Here is a 25,379-nt window from a genome sequence, read left to right as displayed (position 1 = left end):
GAGAAATCTTCGGGGCTATCAAACACAGCAACAGTGAATGGTGCATAAAATGGAACCATAAACTGGACCAATTATATAAAAGGAGAGAATACTGTGCGCTTCGTCAAAGCTGTAAGGATCAGATGGTTATGCCACGAGAATGGACCCAAGGAGTGCTTAATGAGAAATAATTGACACTGAAACTTTCATGACGAAAGCAAATGGTAGACCAACTTCAAGATGGATTGATGAATTGCAAGATGATATAAAAAAACTCAAAGCAAACAACTTGAAGGAATCAACCAAAGATCGGGTCAAATTGAGACATTTTGTTTAGCAGGCCAAAGCTCACACAGAGCTGTAGCTCCAAATGATGATGATGAACAGGAAGAGTAACTGCGTGTAATTTTTTCTTACATGCAAATCGGACTAGAACTTGCAAATTATAAAAAAAAAAATTTTTTTAATTAGCGAAGCTCAAGGGAAACAGTAGGGCATTTTCTTTGCGGTTGTCCTGTGCTTTTCAAAATACGTTTAAAATATTTGGAGGTACCACAGTTTGACGGATTGGAAGACATCTCAGCAGTGGATTTGAAATGTTCCCTTAAATTCGCAATAGAAATAGTCACCATGCGAGTGGACTACTTCAAAACGCATTACTAATGAACTTCATCTGGTAACGCATGGACCCAACCGGTCTATATGTGACTGCAAATCAACTCACTAACCTAACTTAACCTAATTTAACATTTAGTGCCTTCTTGCGTTTTTTTATACAAAACATAGACACAAAAATTAGGTTCTTCGTATCAAAATATTTCCAAGCACAAGTTTGTATTAAAAAATAACTTGTATATATTTGAGTAAAATTTAATCACCATCTTTTAACTTCATATTAACTTCGTATTAATTTAAGACAGCTTCCTTCCAAATTTGGAGGACTAGAAAATGACTTCAGCTCTATGCTTTAGTGATCTTTGATTTGTAGAACTTAATGCAAAATCAGAATCTGTTAGGAATGAAAAAATTTAATTTACTTCCACTTATATACGCTTAAGCCTACCTATGTAAGTATGCATGTGTGTGTGTTCACCGCTCATTACAAACTCAAGTGAGTCTTTGGCATAGTTGGCTGATTACTTCAAACGAGTCTATAATGAAGTTTCCCATAAATATTTGAACAAAGTGCAGAAAACTGAAAGCAAATCACACTTGATTCTATTACACCCATACATACACACAATAACACTTGTGTGTCTGCGATATGATATACTTACGTGCTTGTGCTATTTTATATGTACTTCTAAGTAAAATCAGAACAGTTTCACTTTAGTTATTGATTCACCGAAATATTTTTGATGAAGTAGTCTTAGATCTTTATATATATATTTCAAGCTTAATTGCATATATGCATACATATGTGCATATGTGAGCACGGCAGTGTTCGTTTGTGGTTGACATTGGCTTCGTCTGCTCTTAACGTGCCATCAATGCAAGCAAACATATGCACATAGGTATGTTATGTACATATGTAGGCATGGGCGTTTCTGCAAGCATATAGACTTATTAAATATTTGATTTTAATTTTCCAACTTCATACTTCAAACATTTTCATAACTAAGTTGAAGTAATGTGTGTGCAAAACGCTTCCCTGCAGTAAAAATTTGGAGCCAGTGAGCCGCATGTTTCTGGTTCAGAAGTGCGGTGAGACTAACTACATTTCAACCAGTCGTAGGAAGGCCTAAAATTCATTCAAAGTAGAATTTTTGTGTGGCAAGTTGTAAGCGCATATACTGAGTGAGGTGCTAAGAAAGCTCTTCACCGCGAGCCATTTGCTCTAAGGCAGGCAGGCACCGGCTTGCAACGGCAAGCAATGAGTTCTAGTGGTTTTTCTGCTATTGCAACCATTCTTCTGGAGTCCTGACGATGGTGGATCCGATGAGACTGCAACTGAAAATGTTTGAATTATGAAAAAAACTAAGCGACTTTGCAGTTTAACTAATGCAAGCAAATATCGCAGACGATGGGACGTTGAACGCACCGACTCAGTAGCTCTGCTGCATAGGTCGTACGAAAGATCTTGAAAGTTCAAGCTCTGAACGTATTTGCGATTAATGCAAAAGATAATAGGTAAGAGAAAAATTTCAAATAAAGTGAAGAGTGCTAACTTGGACGTGTATACTAAATTCGTTCATTATAGTGGTAGGCTTCCTCTGCGATAAATAAAAAGTAAAAAAGTAGCTTAAATTCTGAAAAAAAATAAAAAAAATTTAAAACGCTGACATTGAAGTTTTGAAAAACATGGCCATGTAAAATTTGCATAGAAAAAAGAAGAACTCTGAGCTAGTCCCAGTTCTGAATTTAGAAAAGAGTCTTTGAATTGAAGAGAATGAATTTCTTAGTGGACTGCTATAGCTGAGCCCTTACATGCCAAGTGATCGAAGGATATTGTCGAGAAAATTTTCAGAAAATTCGCTTATTTAAGGGCTTGTACCTCGGTAGGCAATGGCAAACCTCCGAGTGTATTTCTGCCATGAAAAAGAATGACGCATTCATTAAAGTTGGCCTGACTAGACCAACAACAATGTTTTGTAGGTTTGATTATCATGACAAAGTATTGGAAAAGTAGAGAACAAAGAATAAATTTGCCTTGTTTCGTTCTCTTCTGACAGCCACATGGACACGGTGAAAGAAAAAATATAATGAAAGTGAAAAAGCTGCTCATAAAAAACTATTTGCCGTTCGGAATCGGCTTAAAAGTGTAGATCCCTCCATTCGTAGAACAACAGCAAAACGCACGCCACAAATAGGGGGAGGAGCTTGGCCAAACACCTAACAGTGCCGAGAGAGAATGAAAAGTAAACTGAAAAAAAACTTTAAGGTTGATTTATTCCATTTTGAAAATTTTTGGGGAGAGTTTTGAAATTATATATCTTCGGTTGTTCTTAAGGTGGGAGCCTGCTTTAGAGGCTTCAAGAAATGTTTTTTTTTTTTGTTTTTTTTGCATAAATGTCTTTCAAAATATTTTCGGAATTACAGAAGAAATTGTGAGCAAGCGTCGAGCAGGTATACGAGCAGATTTTTTATATATTGTACAAAAACTTTGACGCGCGATTTCTCGGTTTTTTATTTTAACGATTTTTCCTAATTGGTGGGAAAGATAGGGAAAAAGTTAAACGTTCTATCGAAACGAAATAGCATTGATTGTATTTGGAATTAAATTCTTTTCTAGTTGAACCTAAAAAACCTTAAGAAAAATATGATTAACCCACTTTTTAAACAATCTAAAGTGAATTTGTTTTTCCAAAAAAATGAATTTTTTTTTGAATTAGCGAAAAATTGTTGAATTTCTCACTTTTTGTTTAATTTTCTTGGTTTAACTAGAAGCTATACTAATCTAAAATAAAAACAATTTTTGGGGTTTTTGCTTTGAGATGAAAATTGCGACCTGCATCTTTCCCGCCGCACGATACGTGCACACTCGAGGCGCCTCGGCAAAATGCTTCTACCAGGAATAATATGACATATATTTTAATGAAAAAATTTGAGAAGACTGTTGAAATATATAACAATAAAACCTGAAAGTTTTGTTCCAAGCGAGTATTTTTTTCCTTCCCAAAAAAATACACGAAAAAATCGATTTTTTGGTGCCTCTAAAGCAGGCTCTCCCCTTAACATATCTAAAAATGTTTGATCTTTTAGGAAAAAACTAATTGTTTTGGAAAATGTGTTTATTTTTTCTTCAAACTATTCAAGGGGAAAATTTTCTTTCTTGTTATTTTTAAAATTAATGTCAAAATTTAATTTTTCATATTCAAATTGCGAATTGCACAAAAGCCAGAATACGTTAGTTCCGCCACTTTTCATTTAGCTCTAATTCGAGGGTTTCCACTATGTTTTGCCCAGTGCTGACTATGTTTTCCGACGCAAAGGTAGTCCATTTCACGAATACTCTGATTCGCTTCGCTAGAGCTGTATTCACTTGTGCTTAAATAACGCCGTATCATTTATCGCGAACGTGACTACTTAATTGCACCGGCATCTACACCGGCCACTACTTAATTGTAAGGCATGTACGCGTACTCACATAAGTTTTGTATTACTTTCAGATGCCTTGGGGTATGTGGTAGTTCATTTGACTAAAATTGTGGTTTCAGCAGAATTTTGGTGAATATATATAGAAAAATTATTTTTTAAATAAATTTTCATTTATTATTTAAAAATTGTATTATAATTTTTTTAATATTTAGAAGATTTTGCAAAAATCGGAATTTGTTAAGAACTCGAAGAATGACCTCAGCTAAGTATGGAAAGCGTTATCATCCGTTTTGTATGCCTCCACTCTGTAAGCCGTTTAAGAAAACAAGATTCGAAGGTAGAGTAGAGGTGGTTGAGTGAATATGTTTCCAGAAATTACATTATATGCGTTTATTGTGTTGACATGATAATCGACTCTTTATTTTATAGGCGTTGAAAGCATATTCAATCAATAAATTCTACTGAAAACTGCAACTTTGCTTGGATTCAAAACATTTAATTACTACCGAGCTATCTACCAACATGTAGATATTACTTTATGAGAGATTTTCTGAAAGCAAAAATATGCCAGTGATTCTCAAAACATTCTCGATCAGAAGAAAGCTACTAAAAACAGTGTCAAAGAAAAATTGTCATGGTTTAGCCACTTATTTTCGTAATTAATTTCTCTTTTTTCTTAACCCAAACAATCTTTCCATCGGCCGTCTTAGCCGAATGGGTTGGTGAGTGACTACCATGCCGAAGTGCGCCAGGTTTGAAAGAAGCTCGAAACTCGGACACGAAACACCAATTGATAAAAAAGTGTTTCCTAGTAGCAGTCGCTCTGCGGCAGAGAATACCGAACATCCGAGTGTGTTTCTGCCATGAAAAAAATGTGGGTCCCTCCATTTGTGAAAAACCTAAAGACGCATATCACGAAAAGGATTAAAAATTATTACTAAAATATTACTTTTGAACTTTACAATAGGTACACTTGCACATCTGTTTCTCACTCAGCTTTTTCTTAATAACATGCCACCATTCGACATTGCTGGGTATCGATTTCCATTCGTTCGCGCCATGCGCCAAAGTGCACTTATGCGCTGGCTTAGATATGCGCTGAATGGCACTTAATAGCGAAATGCAGTGTCATATCGATAGATGGATATATACCATACTAGATGAGCACATATTCACACATACAAATACTGTTAGCAGTAAACTTTTGCAAGAGTGTGGAGTGTATGTAGTGGCAACACAAATGTTTGAAGCATAAGTTTAATGGTTTTCTCATAAGTAAGTCGATCTGAAAGCGAAAATATACACAGATTTTGTTTATACACTCATACATACAATGTACTTCAGTGCAGTTCAGCCTTACCTAGCTGAGCTTGTGTGCATAAGTTTGTTATGCTTTTGTTAAGTACTAAGCTAACAGACACTTAAGGATTGCTGTGATGATGCCATGAAGGACAAATTTTATGATTGCAAATGAGTTAAAGAGAAATTCTGAGAATATAGGGGGGAAATGCATTAAAAATAAAAGTTTACAGAATTCACTAAGGCTACAGTAATCGCGCTCTTGTTAGCTAGCTTCGGGAGGAGAGGCAAAGGGCGCTAATCAGGTGCGAGGTATGTGATGGTGGAGTACAGATAATTTCGTAAATATTTGATTTATAATAGTGAAGCTGCGATGATATCGGGTGTAAGTTGCTCGTGATTATAGGAAGGAGGTTAACTTGTAGCAAATAGACTTTACTGAGCTTTTTTATACTCTAACTAACTCATTCGCAGGTAGCAGGAAAACAGTATTCATAATTTTTCAATAGTGATTCTTCTTAGTCTCTAATAAATTAAAATAAATGTTTTTTATTAAGGAAAAATATAGAATATATTAGATTTTCTGTAGGTGTACTATTTAAAGGACTTTGTTTAGTAAAAAAATGCCCTTCGGGTGTCTATAGATATGCCCAGCTCTGTCTAATTGATTTCAAATCTTTTTTTTCGACGAATCGCTGTCTGTGAACTGTGTTTGTGAACAGCTAAAGCATTTGCAACAACTTTTTTTTCAGTAGTGATACTAAAGCCATAGCTAAGCAATAACTTTTCAAAACTTCTTTACTGAATTCTTTGGCGTATCTCAAAGTAGCCCATTCCTTTTTGAGCTCGCATAGGGATGAGACCACTACCCACGAAAGTTTATTACAGTTATTTCTTCTGTGCTCTTATTACTGTTGTGGATAGAGCTCTCCGACATTCAGCTCTATTGCACCTCCTTCACGGATTTGGAGAATGTCCTTTAATAGAGTTCCTACTATGCGGTAATTTAGTATGACAGCGATTCCTTGTCAAGTGATTCTAGTATTTTGCATGTTTCGTCTATTGGATGACTTGAAGAGGTATATTAAAAAAATTTTTGAAGAAAAAATTCTGAAAATTTTCTGTTCTTTGGAACATTTCCATATATTTTTATTTCTTTGAATTTTTTGGGATCAAATATGTTTTTTAATAAACCTACAAGCAAACTAGATTTTCGTAGAATTGAGGAGGTGTTTTTCAAAAATGAGAAACAAAAATATTTTGCTTAAAAATTTTGAACAAACAAATAGTTTTTTTTATTATATTTTGTCCCAGTAAATTCAAAAAAAGAAAAAAAATATATATTTAAATGTTAAAAAGAACCGAAGACATTTCTTTTGAGAAAACTCTATACCAAAATTTTGCCCGCTAGATAAATCTTAAGACTATTAAATGTTTTCAAAATATTTTGAGTTTTATTTTTATAATACTCAAGTCTGCAATAAAACATAGAATTACAAATTCCGAGGCATTATTTTTCAAAAACTGAAACCAAAAAATTTAGATTTTTTGCAAAAAACCGTTTCTTTAACCAAAAAAACAGAAACATTTTTTGTCATAAAAAATTTAAAAAAATGTACAAAAATATTAAAATAAAACTGAGAATATTTTACTGTGGAAAACCCTATACCAAAATTTTTCACTCTAATTAACTTCCAAATTATAAAATTTTTTTTAAATTTGTTGTAGTCTTCCTTTTTATAATACTCAAGCCTACAACTAAACCAAATATTCGAAGCAAGAATTATGCAACAAAAAAAGTTATTTATTTAATTTTTTAGCAAAAGACATAAAAACATACTTTTTTTTGAAAATAAATTTCACAGTTTTTTAGGTTTTAATTTTTGAGAAATTTGTTTTTGCTGTAATTTTTGAAATATTTACTCTCTGACTTTTTTCTTATTTTTTTTTGTTATTAGCTGAGACTATGTTTAGTTATTTCTGCCGATCAATTATATTTTCGTGTTATATTCAGATAAAGAGTAGTTCAAAAGACGCGCCTAGTTGTTGTTTTGAAATAAAACATATACAAATTTATGTTCCCTCAGGTTTCTTTTTTTATTCAAAATATGTTTTTTTCCTTATTCACTCTTCTCGGAAGCATATGGCCTCGACAAGATTCAGTCTTGCGTTGGTTTCGTTAATCTATATTAGGTATTTTGGTTTCCCACAGGGTAGCTGATTAGCCTGCCGCTACTAGCCCTAAGTAGAGGGAATGCCCACCTGCCGTTGCTTAGGAACAATGCCTTCTTCCTGCTTGGAGCGCCTTCTATGTGTCACATTTTTCTGGCAGAAGGATCGCACAGATCGTTGAGGACTTCGCTAAATTTCGTGTGTCTGCGCTATTACCGCGGTCGCCCGCTTCTACCTGCTGCTTTTTCTTTTTCTTTCTTTTTTTACTTGTTTTAGCAGCCACAATGCAAATAATTTATTCAAAATATAACTCTTAACAATTATGTGCCAATATTACATCACTTACATCTACAGGTAAAATTCGCTAAACTGTCGATTCATGAATACTTAATTGCCGCGAACGTCGAGATATCGATGTTGAAGGTTGATCAGTGAGGACTATTTTCACGATAAATAAAATTTCTACGAATTTTACGATATCTTCTAACAGATCGATGATTTTCATAATAAGTTTCAATAATTTTAACGCATTGTTCTATCGGGTAAAATTGTTAATCTGTATACTTGGCAAACATCGAAGATGACATAAAAAAGTACCATCTAGGAATAGTTCACCACTGACATCTAGACGTCACTTGTGAAAGATCCTTTACATACAGCCTGCCTGAGCATAAAACCTGAGGCTGAGAGCTTCTAGGTTAAATAGAGCCTGATGTTAAATATTTAAAACAGCAGTGCCAGTCAAAAGGACTACTTTTAACTACTTTCAAAACATGTAGTAGACCATAAAAGATCTTCTAGGTCGAAGAGTCGGCCATTGGGTACACTACAGATACAGAATTATTATTATTTTTATTATTCTTATTCTTAGAGGTTGAGAAGTTTTCGGAATTTTTTTCTATTCTATTCTGTTCTTAAAATTGCTGCTTTACCTCTTTGCTATGCCGTTGCTTGGTTTCGGTGCAGTTCTACACTTTCTAGCTCTCAGAAATTTCAGTTGAATTACGCAGCTGTGCTGCACTCGAACTCATTAGGAGTATTCGCTTTTCGTTCGCTTACCAAGCACGATTTTATTATACGAATTCCTACCAGTTATGTATGGAATGACAATTACTCTACTTTATGCGCTACCGAAGTTATTTATATTCCTTTACACTGATGACTTAAAGCTTGATAAAGCGTACGATGGTGAGATGTCCTCACATATTCCACCTCCAAACTAGATGCAGCAGCGAACTTCAGTGCTCTTCCGAAATTATCTTTTAATTAACAGTCTTGACATACAACTAAATTATGCTGTGATATTGCAGCATCACAGCAACTACAAATATTCATAATTGAATTCAAATTAGCGTTAAAACTTTTAACCTTGACTCCGCGCTCGCTCATTCTCATCTGTCGTTTCGAAAAATCGACGACTCTCACCATCCATACTTTAGTTTACCACTTCATATCCGTGCCATATATTACCACTATAACACTTCTGTTCACTTAATTACAAAACGTACGTGACTGTTGCCTATCAAAGTGTGACATTCGCGCGATATTAGCAGCATCCTGCATGTAAGCACGTACGTCCTCACATATAATTCACCAGCAATGTTCGCTCTTTGCATTCAACAACTATCATCCACGCTCGCGGCTGCTGGCATTGCTGCCACATGACATTTGCGCTCATTATGATTTTTCGCTGCATTAAACATTTATGAATGCGCAAAATTATTATGTTTTCATTAAAAGTACTTTAAGCGTGGAATGGTAGAGTGAATAAATGTGAATGTGTGTATCCAGTGAAAACCGTGGCTTTGTTGTTATTCACACTCGATCATTAATCTTCATGATAGTTATATTGTAGTTTTCGCGCACTATTACAGCGTCACGCAAACAAATTTTACACTTTCATATGCAAATTTCATGCTTGAGATGCTTAAATGCGCGCCTTGCAGTCGCAGAGGCGCATTGAGTGACACTTGAATAGGGCAACCATTGTTTCTCGGCAATAAGGATGACACTTGCACTCCACTTCACCAACTAGAGCACAGGTTATACAGGCAGAACTCACAAATTTGTGGCCTTAACCGAACTGGTGCAACTACTAGAGCCAGTGCCCCACTTAAACCAGAGAAGGAAGCACTTTTTTTTGACGAGGAGGAAGCAAACGAAGTCGTCCGTTCGGGGCTTTAACCTGAACTAAATGTTCCAAATGCCGAATAGGTTGGTGTGTGACTACCATTCGGAAGTTCGAAGGTTTGAATCTCCGTGAATGTAACATCAAATAATAGAAAAAGTTGTTTCTAATAGCGGTTGGCCCTCGGCAGGCAATGGCAAACCTCCGAGTGTATTTCTGCCATAAAAAAGCTTCTCAGAAAAGCCATCTACCATTTGGAACCGCTATAAAGTAGTAGACCACTCAATTTGTGGCACATTAAGACGTACACTTCCTATTCCCTTTTGAACTATTAAGTGTTTCTGATGGATCTCCTCAGTCCTCTTAAGTTGATATTCGCCGACTAATTTCGAGTGACTAAGGAGGGAGTCCAGGTATAGCATGTGGCTGTAGCGGAAAGAGATGAGATATCGTTTCTTCCTCCTCAATGTATTTACAACTGATGAATCTCATCAGTTCTAAGTCGACATCTGTTATCTGATTTAGAGTGGCTAAAAAGGGAGTCCCTGATTCTGAATAGTGCGAGACAGTAGCGGATAGAGATGAGAGATCGTTAGGTTAGGTTAGGTTAGGTGAAGTGGCTGTCCTACGACGCCCCTAGGCCAGTTAGAGGCCCCTTGTGATACCACCGGAACTGTCCTATCCTACTCAACTTGGTCCTCTCTAAACCATTGTGTGGCCTTTAAAAAGCTAGCTATACTAGATAGTTTGAGATTTGCAACATCTGCAATGCTGTCCAGAAAAGCGAAACCGAGCAATCTCCACCGCCTTCTACACAGAGCCATGCACCCGCATAGAAGGTGTTCGATTGTCTCTACCTCCTCTATATCTTGACAGCTTCTACAGTAGTCATTGGATGGTGCCCCTAATCTACTGGCATGCCTTCCTATTAGACAGTGCCCAGATAGGACACCTACTACAATCCTTAGATCCCTCCTGCCTAACTTAAGTAGACTCTTAGTGCGACCCATGTTCCATTCGGGCCACGCTAGCCTAGTTATAGCGCAGGTGTTTAACTGTCTCCAGTTGGAGTTAGCAGCACTAATGGTGTATCTGTCTATCAAAAGTTTACATGTTGCCAAGGGCATAGGTATGTCAAGCCTGTCCTGACTAATTTGGAGCGAGGAGCCTAATCTAGCTAACTCATCTGCCTTACAGTTACCTATAATGTTACTGTGTCCTGACACACAGAGTAGATTAATAGAAAAGTACTGTGCAAGTGTTGTTAATAATTTGTAACACTCCTTTACTGTCTTAGACGAGTGTTTGCTTGATAGAAGCGATTTCAGAGCTGCCTGACTATCGGAATAAATGAAGATATCTCTAACAGTGACTACGCTTTTATTTAGCATTAAAAGGCTTTCTGAGATTGTCAGGATTTCGGCCTGGAATACGCTACAATGATCAGGTAAGCGAAAGGATAAATTGGCGAAAATAGTTTCCGAATATACACCACCTCCCACTTGATCATTGAGTTTTGAGCCGTCCGTATATATACTAACCCCGTTTTCGTTGTTTGTTAACCCATTCACCCATTCCTCTCTGGATGGAAAATGGACTGTATAAGGCCTGTCTAGGTATGTATTCACCGAGTCACAAAAGTCGGTGGTATTAGGAATACCTGGAAACATCCCAAGTATGCGCGAGTGTCCCCATTTGTTTGTCTTGAGCATCGATGATTCCCTCAATCTTAGAGCCGCTTTGGCGGCCAGTTGTCTACAATATAGGTCAATTGGTAATAGATGCAACATAACGCTTAGAGCCGAAGTTGGCGTTGTTTTGAGCGCCCCAGTAATACTGAGGCTTGCCGCCCTCTGAATACTATCTAGTTTCTTGATGGAAGTTTTCTTATCAAGGGATGGCCACCAGACCAGGACTCCGTAGGTCATAATTGGTCTGACAATGGCCGAATATAGCCAGTGAACTATTTTGGGGGCTAATCCCCATTTTAAGCCTACAGTTCTCTTACAGGAATAAAGCGCCGTAGCAGCCTTCTTTATTCTTTCCTGAACATTCAGCTTCCATGAAAGTTTCCTGTCAAGGGTTAAACCTAAGTACCTGGCCTTTTCACCGACCAGCAAAAGAGTTCCGTTGAGTGTCAGAGGCCGACAGTCGGGAATTTTATATTTCCTTGTAAACAACACTAGTTCCGTTTTGGCCGCATTCAGGCTCAAACCACATGTTTTGGCCCAAGTATCCACATATTTTAAGGTTCTATGCATTAGACTGCAGAGGGTGTCTGGAAACTTCCCCCTTATTAATATAGCTACATCGTCCGCGTAGGCCACAACCTTAATTCTCCTCTCCTGAGAGATCGTTTCTTTCGCGTCATTATTTTTGGAAATTTTGGCTAAACTATATCATATTGAACAATGCCGGATCTCTGATGAATCTCTGAAGTCGATATCTGCTAAATGTGGTTAAAAAGAGGGTACCTCTTTCTGAACAATGCGAGAAAGTAGCGGCAGGAAATGAGAGATCGTTTCTTCCTCCTTATTGCTTTTGTAACTTGCACAGAATCTTCGGAAATGCACGTCTAGCCTTTCTATATGCCATAGCTTTTCAAAGTTTTCACTCAGCTCGAGTTCATTTTCAGCCCAGTTTTGACCACTTCTGAATTGAAATACGCCAAGCAGATCTTTGAAGTTTGTAATATCAGTAGGAAAAATGAATTTTTCTGCCGGTTACCTCAGAGATGGTAAGTACTGGAATAAAAGCTTGCTTTAGCAATATACAGCAAACAGTCTGAGGATGGTTTTGGACGCAGTGAAATTTAAGGGAAGAGTGCCAAACAATTTTTAATCTGACCGCAATATATTGATTTAGGGTGAATAATGGCACGCATAGCGGAAATGATAAACATTGTCTTCAGTTGCGACTTGACCATGCTTGAGTTCGCCGGCCACTCCCCTTGCTCACTGGTTTCGGGGTTGCACTCTGATTTTTGGGTCTCTACTCCAGTGACTAACCAATTCACGCAATCTCTTTGGTTCAACTGCTTGCGTTACAGCAAAGCCGTGCAAATCTGTTTTCGGAGGTGGATCGATAATTTTCTTGCATTTAATGGTCGCCACTGAAAAAATTAAACTCACTAAAATCTGCACAAAACACAACTTCGTCGACGCCAAACTTCGAATGTACCCAAAGGCGTAGACCTTATTTCCCTACCCTTTCTTCTAGAAATGTTGTCAGTTCAAGAGTTATAAATACATTTCAGAAACTTAAGTGCCATACCGTGTGTACAAATTCAAATTTGCTGGAATTTGTAAGCTTCTATTATAATTTAAATTTAAAGCGTTTACACTTAAGAGCTTCCTGCTTAGACATATTTGCAAATTTTATGGCAGTGAAATGTGTCAAATCCATCCTTTTCTAATCCATCTAATATTAAATACGTACATACATACCCACATCATTTGCCTACTGGCTTTATGCAAACAAAATTGTTCGGTCATTTACGCACATTATTATCCTTTGTCATCAACAAAATCAACACATTTACAAACTACTTCTGCTTTCGATCAAAAATGAAGTCAGCAAATAAATTTCTACTCTTAGCAATCATAATCCATTTTGTGATAGGAAAGATAATGACCAAAAACTAGCAGAACCATTTTACATAATTGCATTAATCTTTGGCGAGAAATATATGTATGTATGCGTACGCAATGGATACGCTATTAACTGTATATGTACGTGTGTATATATAAATAAGTATAAATATTTGGGAATACAAAATGCCTGGTAAGTGACAGACTTTTGTGTCTGCTAAATTCACGACGGTCTACTTGTACAAAAATCCATTTATCAGTATGTAAAATGTGCATATTTATATGGCAAAATATGCTTGAGAAATATTTAATATATAAACACTTGAGTTCTCTTCATTTACACAAATTTACCCACTCAAGTCAACAGCAGCAGCAAAAGAATCAGTTACTCATCATTATCAACAGCAGATATACGTAATTAAAGTGTAAGTGTATGCGTGTGTGTGTACTTGTTTTTATGGAGATTCGTAGCAGAATGGGCGCAGAAATACACAGACATACTAACACATTTCAATCTTCATCAATCATCGAAAGGAAATTTAACCGACATGTTTTTACCACATCAGGCGTCTTAAGACCACTGCTGCTGCCGTGATGTGAATTTATGAATATTCATATAAGAGTTGCGGAAAATGCTTTTACATATAGTATTGGGTGTTTTTTCAAGAGCTGGAGGACTTAAAATGATAATAGGAAACAGAAATTTGTGTAAAGTGAATTTTCTTTTATTATAAACTGGCAAATAATTTCATGGCATTTATTTTTTGAAAGTGACATCCGGCATATGTTCGCCGTAGCTACGAGTTACATGACTCATTCGAGCAATCCAAGTTTTGACTACAGGTTTGCAATATTCGACGGACCCATCTGGCAACCCTGTATCTTTTGACAGAGACGTCAAATCACTTAATGACGTACCGCGTTGGAAGCTTCAGTACCATGGAACAGTACACGCCACGCGAGCGCTCCCAAATTGTTGAAATTTACATTCAACAGAAGAAGTCAAAAGAAGAAGAAGAAGATCAAAATCATCATGTCCGATGAGGCTCATTTCTTATTGAATGGGACGGTAAACAAGCAAAATTGCCGTATTTACGCCACTGAAAATCCTCACGCAATTCAAGAGGTACCTCTTTACGACGAAAAAGTTACTGTTTGGTGCGGCGCTAGTGCGAAAACGATTATTGGGCCGTTTTTCTTCGAAAATGAAGATGGTCAAGCTGTTACCGTCAATCAGGAGCGTTATCGCGATATGATAACCACTTTTGTGATGCCAATTATTCGTCAAAAGCATATGAGGCAGTTCTGGTTTCAACCAGATGGCGCTCGACCACACACAGCTCGCACCACAATCGATTCTTTGAAGAAATTGTTTCCTCGTCGTTTGATGTCGAAAAATGGCCATTTTGACTGGCCACCGCGTTCACCCGATTTAACGCCACCTGACTTCTTCTTCTTCAAGAACAACATCCGTGAGGAAATAGCCGCTATTCCAGCCGAAATGTTAGCTAAAACTATGGAAAATGCTGCAAAACGGGCACAATACGCCGTACAGGCTCGAGGGGGCCATTTGAGAGATTTCATATTCAAAAAGTGATGTCAACAAATTTACTTGAACCAAATAAAATGATTATTATCGTCAACATCAAAAAAATTGTGTTTTTCTTTGATTAAAAAAAAAAACACATTCTTCCGTCGAATATGGGCAACCCAGTACTGTTTCCAATAAATCTTAGTAATAAATGTAAATGAGCCCAATCAGCAAAAATGCGATGCAAGGGGTAGTCATTTGGCTTCGATTCGTGGACGAGCTGTATTTCATTGGCTCGTAAGCAAAGATCCTTACGTAAAATCTTTCACGTAGTCGAAAGATAAGGACCAACAAGTTGAGAACGACGAAAAATCAACATTTCGGCGACTTCTTCAACACTTCACGAACAGATTTTTTTTTGAAGGTAAATTTCCACAATGGTTGGAACAAAATATCGTCGGCTGATTAATTTTTGGAAACGAAAAGCGCAAATTCAGTCAGCATGGCTCGATAGTGCTCGCTATTCACCGCAACAGCAGCTGCTTCCTCATTTCGAAATAAATAAGGACCGATGCTCTATGAACTACGAGAACGGATTTTTCTTTTTCAAAGCAAATTTCCATCATTTGGAGGCATTGTTCTGGCGTTAAACGATTCATTATTGCCAAACCTTAAAAAAAAATAAATACTCTGTTAGGTTTGGCCGAGGCGCTCCTCATATTTGTAGCTGGCGCCTTGATTTTTCTCTCTCTTTTTCTATCATTTTTGTGTTTAATGCAAGGAGATTTGAACCGAGTGGTAGTCACGCACCAACTCATTCGTCTACGGCGACTGTCAAGACTTACTGAGCTGAAATGTTAATACAGTTTGCTATTCTCAACTGTCAAACTGTTCTCATACAGCTAAAAAAACACCCGATCTAAGAAAAATGAATTTTATGGGCTGCAGCTACTATGTTGTATGTATGTCATATACCATACAGTTTTATAGGAAATATTTGAAAGTTTCATTATACATAGTTGGCATCCTGTAGATGGCATAAATTTAATGGAAGTTTCAGACATTTTAAAGTGCTGTTGATGTGAATGTTTGATGATTTGTCAGTAAAAAACACTTATGCTCTTATCAATAAGTCTCTCAAGTAATTTAGTCACAAGTTTCTTAATTTGAAATCTTAGAGACCATTCCTATGACTTGAGACGCAAAAGTTGTGCTACACTCAGAAGATACGTTTACCCTCTAATTGGCAGATGTTTCTGTAGTCTTTTAGTCTCGTATCAGGGTTGGGCATTTTGAACTACTACTAAATTGCACTAAAAAACTAGTGGTTGGTAAAATAAAGGTTAAAATAAGATTTTTAACTAGCCACTTATTGCTTAAATTATTTACTGCACTATGCTCATCCTGTCTCGACCCAAATCACCAAATTTGGAACTCATCACAAATTCATTTCAAGGTTTACAAATATCTTCGGCGTATTCTTAAGGTGTGATGGCCAAATGCTATCTGCATTATTTGCTTTGATTTATAGAAGAAGTACTGCCAACTCTATCAAATTACGAAAATTGATATGCATAGCCACCCACTGCGAAAAGATGCAAGATGCTGCGGAAGTCTGGCGACAAGCATTTCATGGGATTCCGCAAGAGGAAACTAGAGATTGTTGGAAAAAGAAATCGAAGAATGCGAGACAGTAGTTTGCTAGCCAAAAAAAAAGAAAGGTGGAAATGCTTTACTGAGGATCTGTGCTCCTATGAGAGATAAAAGGAAGAAAAAAGTTTGCCCCGACCCCCATAAGGCGATTGCATGTCAAGTGATCCAAGCATTTTGGACATTTTCGTCGATTTTTTTGAAAATTGATTTATTTGTAAACGTAAGTATAAAAAGAAGTAAGCTTAAAATATTTTGAAACAATTTTATAATATTCAGATATATTGAAAGTTGAAAATTTTAATATAGAGTTTTTTTAAAGTAAAAAGACGGATCTAGATTTCTTTAACATTTTTTAACATATTTTTTGAATTTTTCATGATAAAATATAATTAAAAAAACATGTTTTTAGAAAAGTTTTGAATACCAAATGTATCGACCCTTTTTAACAATTTTATATATTTTTTTATTTATTACGATAAAATTTACTTAACAAAAGTTTTCGTGGACAATTTTTAAAGCCAAATAAAGGGTGGTTATGTTTTAAGGGCCGGTGTTAATTTTGAATAAAATACAATTTTTTTAAGAAATTATTGTAATTTTTCTTCATTATGATAATATTGGTATAGTTCACTTACGTATGGAATTAAATATCGGCCAAATGGCCGCCGCGACCTCGGCGGCACACCTCCATCCGATGGTCCAAATTTTCGATGACGCTGAGGCATAATTGAGGTTCTATACCGTTAATGGACCAAATTATCTCATACTTTAGCTCTTGAATTGTTGCTGGCTTATCGGCGTACACCTTTTCTTTCAAATAACTCCAAAGAAAGAAGTCCAACAGTGCCAAATCACATGATCTTGACGGCCAATTGACATCGCCGAGACGTGAGATTATTCGGCTATAAAATTTTTCGCGCAAAAGAAACTTTCGTTTCTGGCATTTTTTTTATGAGTAATTTCTGAGCAAGTCGTTTGCCACTGTTGAGAATATACACACTGTCCATTTGTTTTTGTTCTTTTTTTGTCAGTAATAGCTGATACTAAGGTCAATAGCACCTGCAAGGTTCATAGAGGGACTCCCATACATTTTTAACTAATATTCAGGTATGCATGGCGAACCAGTGCACTGTGCCGTTTATCCGCTACTAACGTACGTAGCGCCGCTTGGATCGATTTGCAAATGGACATATTATAATATAACAGTACGCATGCTTGCGCTTCAATGTTACACATACGTTTTTTTTACATAAAACCTTGGAGTGTTCAGAAACTATAAAAAATATATTTTATAATTTGTCGGTTATATTTTTTGCTTGTTCCTCCGCAAAAACGCACACAAAATGCATCTAACAAAACAAGAACGAACACTGCTCAAATTACATAGCAGCTATGGGAGTAGTAGTAGCGCAACAGAAGTGAGAGTAGTAGCGGTAGCTCGAGTCCTCATGAATAATTTCGCTAATAGCGCTCTGGCCAATTTCAAGTTTTTTGCTACTACTCCAACTACAGAGAGCACTGGAAATTCGTTTGACTATTACACTCAACTATTAGCATTTACGAAACGTAGCGGAGCAAAACAGTCGATCCCGCATTTGGCGCTGCCTGTTCCACTACTCATCTGTTTAAGTTCAGAGTAGTAGCGAGAGCAAAAATTGAAACTGGAAAGTAGAGGAGCAATTTCGATCTTTAGTTCCAGCATTAACCTCAAAGCCATTTTGTCACAGGTTGTCACAACTACATAGTCATGGAACCATGTAAGTACCTATAACAGAATGCTGTGAGGGCTATGTTAGCAAGCAATTATGCAATCTAAAGCATATTTTTGGGTAAGCATACATACGATGGAAATTTCATTTATCGTCATACGCATATTTTGCGCTGCATTCCTTCATTGACAAGCCCATCAAAATTAAAGTTAATCAACAGCAACACCAGTGCCGTCAGTGGTATCACACTCGCCAACATAATCACCATCACCCACGTCATTATGACTTAGTAGCCACACCAATACACAACAATTAGGACGCCCCATCACTCATCACTCGCTTGTTTTTGCAAATATAGATTTCTGTTTGGTTTTGTTGCTTGTTTATTTTAGTATGATCTCTCTAAGAGTGCCCTCCACGCTTCAGTGGCGCTGTTCTACGAACATTCAACTCTTGAAAAGTATGCTTTCGATGTAATCTAATGAAACTATCTTAAAAAGTTGACCCAGATTCGAAGATTGCCACTGGGCAACTAAGTTGTTAACAAGTAAACAAACAAAAAACAGTGAAAATGATTTATGTGAATTACAGTGTAAGTACGTGTGTATGAGTGGGGTGTGTGGGTGCTGTATAAAACAACATCAGCACCAATTACGTTTAAATGTTTCGCTAAGTACTACTTTTGCTTACTTGAAGTGTTGACTTACGCAAATGTAAAGATGCGAAAGTGGCGGAGGGCGATAAATATGTAGAGGTGTATGCACATATATACACTGGTGTGCAAGATAATAGCAGCGCGTCATCTTGCCAAGTTCTGGAGGTTTATGTATTTAGTAATACATTTTTCTAAATTTTGTTTATAAAAATATGGTTTTTATACAACAAAAACCATTTAATTTTAAGTTGCAAGCTTTGTACAAATTAAAAAAAAAATTCCAAAAATTTTCATAGCATTTTCAAACCTTTTTAGGCAGAATTTGTATAAAATTTATAAAAAATTCCGAAAATTTTCATAAAATTTTCAAACTTTTTTATGCAGAATTTGTACAAAATTTAAAAAAATTCAAAAAATTTCAACTAAAACTTTAAACTTTTTAATCAGAATTTCTAGAAAATTTCTAAGTACGCAGTTTCGTAGCCCATTGCCAGTATAAATTGGCTAAAAATTCGCTTTGATTTTTGATAATTTTTTTGTTGGTGTTGGTATGAATTTTGCTTAACCGGGTGTTTTTAAGATCTTCAGAACTTAAAATGATAATAAAAAACAGAAATTATTTTTTTTTTAATATGACATTCGGCGTACGTCCGCTGCTACGATTTTTTACTACTTTTTCCAATAAATCTTGCCGTATCAAGTTTTCGAGATGAATTTTACTAAATTTCGGGAGTATGAAAGTATTAGGCTTTTTAGGCACGGAAAATTATGAAAATGGGATGTAAACCAACAAAATTGTTAATGCCGAGTGAACCGAAACACGTCCTAGTTCAACATTGCTTTGGCTATAAATGACTTCTCCACATATTTTTAGTAAAATCAAAGCCTAATTATCGAGATGAATTTTACTAAAAAAAGCACTCGATTTGTAAAGTTTACAAAGTGGTCTTTGTTGTTGTATTTGTGTGAACTATACGAACAAAAAAAAAAAAAGAAAAAAAAAGTGTTACTTACAAAATAAATAAATAGTCAAAAGTTTGTAAAACGTCGCGCTGCTATTATCGTGCACACTGGTGTATAAGGATACATGTGCCTGTGTAATAGACCTATGCGCTTACATATAAAAGAAAAACCACTTTCAAAGCCAACTTACGCGGTTGGCCAGTCCATCAGTCAAACCATCAGTAAGCGCCACCCAATAAGTTGCTTAAAAGCACCTACTTCCATTCGTACATCCAACTGGTCGCTCAACACCCAAACCTCAGAGCAGCCTTTTAGGCGCTTGCCGTGATTAATTTATTTTTCTCTTTTCTACTACTTAAGCTCGTTGCTGTTACTGGTTTTTTTTTTGCCTTGTTTCTTTACTCCATGCGCTTCATTACACTTCACTAACTGCCTATTTTGTTCTGCTGCGCACTGTTTTGCGCTGGTTTTGTTTTTGCTTAGCACTCATTACGCTCGATTGCTTCTAAAAGTATACTGCTTTTGATCATCATAGAAGCAGCAAGGCATTAATGACGCCGCAACTACTTAAGTGGCTGTTGGGAGATTGCATATCATCAACCATTTGCCACACATTCATTTAGCTGACCACGCGCCACTCACTCCATGCACGCGTTGATTCTTCATATGCACTCATGCACTCGTTCGTTTTAGATAAACTTATTCTTCCTTCTTCAATATCTTATTTTTTCAAACTTTTTTACTCTTTTCTGTTCCTTTTTTTCATTTACATTTTCTAAGTGAAATTTTCGATCTTATCTGCTGATAAGCTTTTCACTTTTCCAACTTTTCTTTGCATGTTGTGGCATACTTATGGCAAATTGGTAGCAGCTGTTCTCGTAGTGCGCCTTGAATGCTGCTACATTTGCTTTTGAAGTGGGTCAGAGAGTTTAGTTTCGCTTCGTTTAGTTTTTTTTCGTTTTTTGTTTTTGTTCTTGACTCGCGCTGTTAAACATATGCTTGTGCTATACTTTCAGCTGACTGCTGTGCATTTTAATGAGTTTGTGTTAGCTGACAAATAGCAAATGGCAAGGACATGTTTGGAATTTTTTCAATCACCATCAATATGTGCACATATACGCTTATAAGCGTGCGTGTGTTCCTTCACTTGCACCCTGCAGGAAAAACCTGTGCTAGTGAGACAATTCACAAATTCAGAACTAATGCTAAAGATGATGGAATAATCAAAATCTTGAAGAACGGATGCGCCAGAACTCAACATAGAAATATTTACCAATGCTTACCACCTTAATCCTCTGAGCATGCCATGTTTAACCCTCGGTTAGGCAGCCGGGTATCTAACGATTTATGGATTTAGCCTTTAAGGATCCTCGAATAGGACGAAGAAAACCCAGACCCGGGTGGCCAACCGAAGGTTTTAAAAGGGGGTTTCAACGGAGGGTTAAGTTACTATGGCATCTTGTAATGAAGACAGATGACTTCAAACTGTTATATTGCCCTAATCTGAAACTTAACCCACACGCCATCTAAAATTCTAAGAAACTGCGAGTGAATTCCCGCTGAGACTGACCAGCGTACATCTACTTTGTGACCAAACGGAACTCTTGCCGCGTACATCAAGGGAGCAGTAGGTGGTGTACAATACTTGGAAAATGTGATCAGACCGAATGGTCTGAGACCGAATGGTCTGAAGTAGAATAGATCAGTTCTTTTCAAGTAACTCTCCATTTAAATTCAATTTAGGCTTCCAAATTAGTGCAGCAAAGTCCCAGCAAAGGCAGTGGCTGCTAAAGCAGCGGTCGAATCGCTGCTGACTAGCAAAATAACGGGTGGATTGCAGGCAGATGAGAGGGCTTCTGAGACTAAAAAGCCGTATCTTTCGATATTGGTGGTAGTGTTTTAACCAGACCCTCAGCCACGAGGGGACTTCTTTTATTGTTGAGGGGTCAGACATTACAGATAGATCGACCCAAAACATAATCGGGGGGACTTTTTTCATTGTTGAGTGGTCAGGCATTACAGGTAGATTGACCTAAATCATAATCGTTGAAATTTGTGCTTTGTTGCCTATTTTGCTTTTAAAGGCATGGTCTTAGCTTGCAATGACGAGAATAAAAAAGAAATCTGAGTGGGTGCTTTTCAAAAATGTCAAAAAAAAAATGTTTCTCAACAATTTCGAACAAAAAATTAACTGTCTTTAAATTTTTTTTTATTAATTAGAACTAGTTTTTTTTAAATATTTTTTTAGTTTTTAGAATAAAATAATATTAAAAAGTTTTTCAAATTTTTTGTTTGAATTAATTAAAATAATTTTTTTTTAATTTGTGCTTAGTTTTTTTCAAAAAAATCTCTTATATTTTATTCCAAAAATTAAAAAAGAAACCGCAGATATTTCACTTGAGAAAATCTATACTAAAATTTTGAGCATTGCATATATTATACATTTACAAATAGGTTAGGTTAGATTGACCTGGCTGGCTGAAAGCCATCGCAAAGACCTATTGTTCATTAGTGTTACCAGATGGACCCTTACGTTTCTTTGTAGTAGACATCTTGTAATACGTCTCCGTCTTTTGCGAATCTAAGTAAACTTTGGAGCTCTATCCCCGAAAGGTACTCTAACTTCTCATATTGTAAAGCTGCAGCTAATGCATGGCAGGAACATAGAAGGTGCTCTAGCGTTTCCCTCTCTTCTAGTTCATTGCAAAATCAGCTATCGTTGTTTGTAATTCCTACCTTGTATGCGTGCACCGCTAGCAAATTGCGGCCTGTCAGCATACCTACAATGGTTCTGCTTTCTTTTTTAGACAGAGCTGGTACGATTCGGACGTATTTATCTGCACTCTATGTACACATGATTTTCGCGGTTTTGCAAGTGGCTAGATTATTCCACCTCCTATCTATCCGTATTTTCATGTCGGCAGCGATGTCTTTGTATACCGTATTTCAAGGTTTCAGTATGTCGTTTTCTTGTATGAATTGTGTGTAAACAGCGCTTTTGGCAATCTCATCTACAATTTGGTTTCCTGCTATACCCTTATGTCCGGATAGCCAATAGATATGCAACCGTCTGCCTGCGGCTAATCTCTTTATGGCTTCCCTGCTTCTTAGAACATTTTTAGATGAAATTTCATATGAGTTTATTGCTTTTATCGCCGCTTGGCTCACAAATATAACATTTCCCAAAAATTTTGCACAAAAAATTAAAACTTATTTGAAATGTTTTTTTACTTAACTTTTTTTTAATGATAGAAAATTTTTTTATTAATTCAGTTGGCATTTTTGTTAAGTTTTCTTAATTATATTCATTTCACTTGAGAAACTATAAAAAATGTTCCACTTATTTAAGTAAAAAAAAAAATTTGTTTAGTTTCATTAAAAAATTTTTTTTTATTATAATTTATTCTAAAAATTAAAAATAAAACTGCTTATGTTTCACTCGAAAAAGTCTCGAAAATTGTTTTCAACATTGAATAAATATCAAAATTTATATAATATATTAATTCCCAAATATAACATTTCCAAAATCTTTTAATTTTTACCCTAATTTGAATATTGTTTTTTCAATTTAGTTTTTTGTTTGTTAATTTTTTAATTATATTTTACTCTAAAAATTATAAAAACAATTGCAGAAATTTCACTTGAAAAACTCTATCAAATTGTTTTCGTTTTTTTTTTGTTTAAATAAAAAAAAAACGTATGTTTATTCCAAAAGTTATGTAATCATTTTTTAAGTTGTTTGTTTTTTGTTAGTGTTGTTTTAATTTAGTGTTTTTTTTATTTTTAATTATATTTTATTTTAAAAATTATATAAAAACTAAAATTAGCGGAAATATTTCACTTGAAAAAGTCTATAAAAAATATTAAAGATTGAAAAAATCTTAAAATTATTCACTACTCACACTCGTATAACATTTTGCAAAACAAAAAAAGAAAATTTAAACCTTTTTTTGAAATTGTGTTTTCTTTAATTAAAAAAAAAGTTTAGCTTTTTTATTAAAAAAAATTTTGTTTTAATTATATTTAATTCTAAAAATGATATACAAATTCAAAAAACAGCAGATGTTTCACTTTAAAAACTAAAGGGGGATTTTTAAGAGCTATAGCAAAGTTTTTCAAAAAACACACGTACAATTCAAAAAAATGTATGAAATTTTTATTGTATTTAAATCGATAGTACAGTCCATATAATTTAATGTTGGAAGATTATTTCATGACCTCGCCTGCGCTTCAAATGGTCCATCCGCTTAGTCCAATTTTGGCATACTCTTTCCAATGTTTCGGCCGGTATCTCACATATAAATGCTTTAATGTTGTCTTCCAACGCGTTAATTGAAGCAGGCGGCTTGCCTGAATAGACATGAGCTTTAACATAGCTTACAGCACAAAAATAATCTAAAGGCGTTATATCGCACGGTCTGGCGGGCCAATTGACAGGTCGCGAACGTGAAATAAAATGTTCACCGAACTCGCCTCTCAACAAGTCCATTGTTACGCGTGCTGTGTGGCATGTGGCACCGTCTTGCTGAAACCACATGTCATGCAAGTCAAGCTCTTGCATTTTGGGCAAAAAAAGTTGGATGTCATTTCACGGTGTGCTCACCATTCACAGTTACGTTACGATTGGCAACATCGTTGAAGAAGTACGGTCCCATGATACCTCCAGCCCATAAACCGCACCAAACTGTGACCTTGTGACCTTTTCTGGATGCATTGGTAGCTCTTGCAATTCTTCTGGCGGATCTTCACTCCAAAATCGACAATTCTGCTTATTTACGTACCCATTGATCCAAAAGTGAGCTTCGTCGCTGAACACAATTTTTCGATAAAAAGTGGATCTTCGGCCAACTTTCCAGGAGCCCATTCACCAAAAATTCTACGTTGCGGTAGGTCGTTCGGCTTCAATTCTTGCTGTATTCTAGCTGTATTTTGAAAGGCTTCACACCTAAATCCTTTCGCAAAATTTTCCACGTTGTTGAGTAACAGAGGCCCAATTGCTGCGAACGGCGACGAATCGATAATTGATGGTCATCATTAACACTGGCCGATATAGCTGCGATATTTTCTTCAGTTCGCACTCTACGTAAGCGTGTTGGTGGCTTGATGTCCAATAATGTAAATTTGGCTCTAAATTTAGTCACAATAGTTGGAATAGCCGCTTCAGTGGGTCGATTAAACTGACCATAAAATGAAAGAAGCGCGCGATAAACTTTCTTAACAGAACACGCATTTTTATAATAAAATTCAATGATTTGCAAACGTTGTTCGTTTGCAAGACGATTCATGGTTAAATTATAGATCAAACTGAAGATGTTTGACAGTGAAACAAAACACAAAACGTGCGTCAGCTGTTTAAACCAATTCACCCGTTATTTGCAAAAATTTTCCCCATTAAATAAATTTCAACATTATACAGTTATTCTTAAACTTTTCTGAGTTTACTTCTTATTATACTCCAGCCTACAAGTTCTCAAATTTTCTGACAAATCTAAGAAATAGTCCAAAATATCAGGTCAGTCCATAAGTTCGTGCGTTTTTTTAAATTAATAAAAAAGTTGTTTAAAGTATTTATTAATCAATAATACATTTTCCTTCATTGTTTACAATGTCTTCTCAACGTTTAGGCAAATTTTGAAATCCCGGCTCAAAAAATTTGTTGTCC

The sequence above is a fragment of the Anastrepha ludens genome, chromosome 6, assembly GCF_028408465.1.
Source record: "Anastrepha ludens isolate Willacy chromosome 6, idAnaLude1.1, whole genome shotgun sequence".
Classification (NCBI taxonomy): domain Eukaryota; kingdom Metazoa; phylum Arthropoda; class Insecta; order Diptera; family Tephritidae; genus Anastrepha; species Anastrepha ludens.
The sequence above is the reverse complement of the archived record's forward strand: the minus strand, read 5'-3'. Positions refer to the sequence as shown.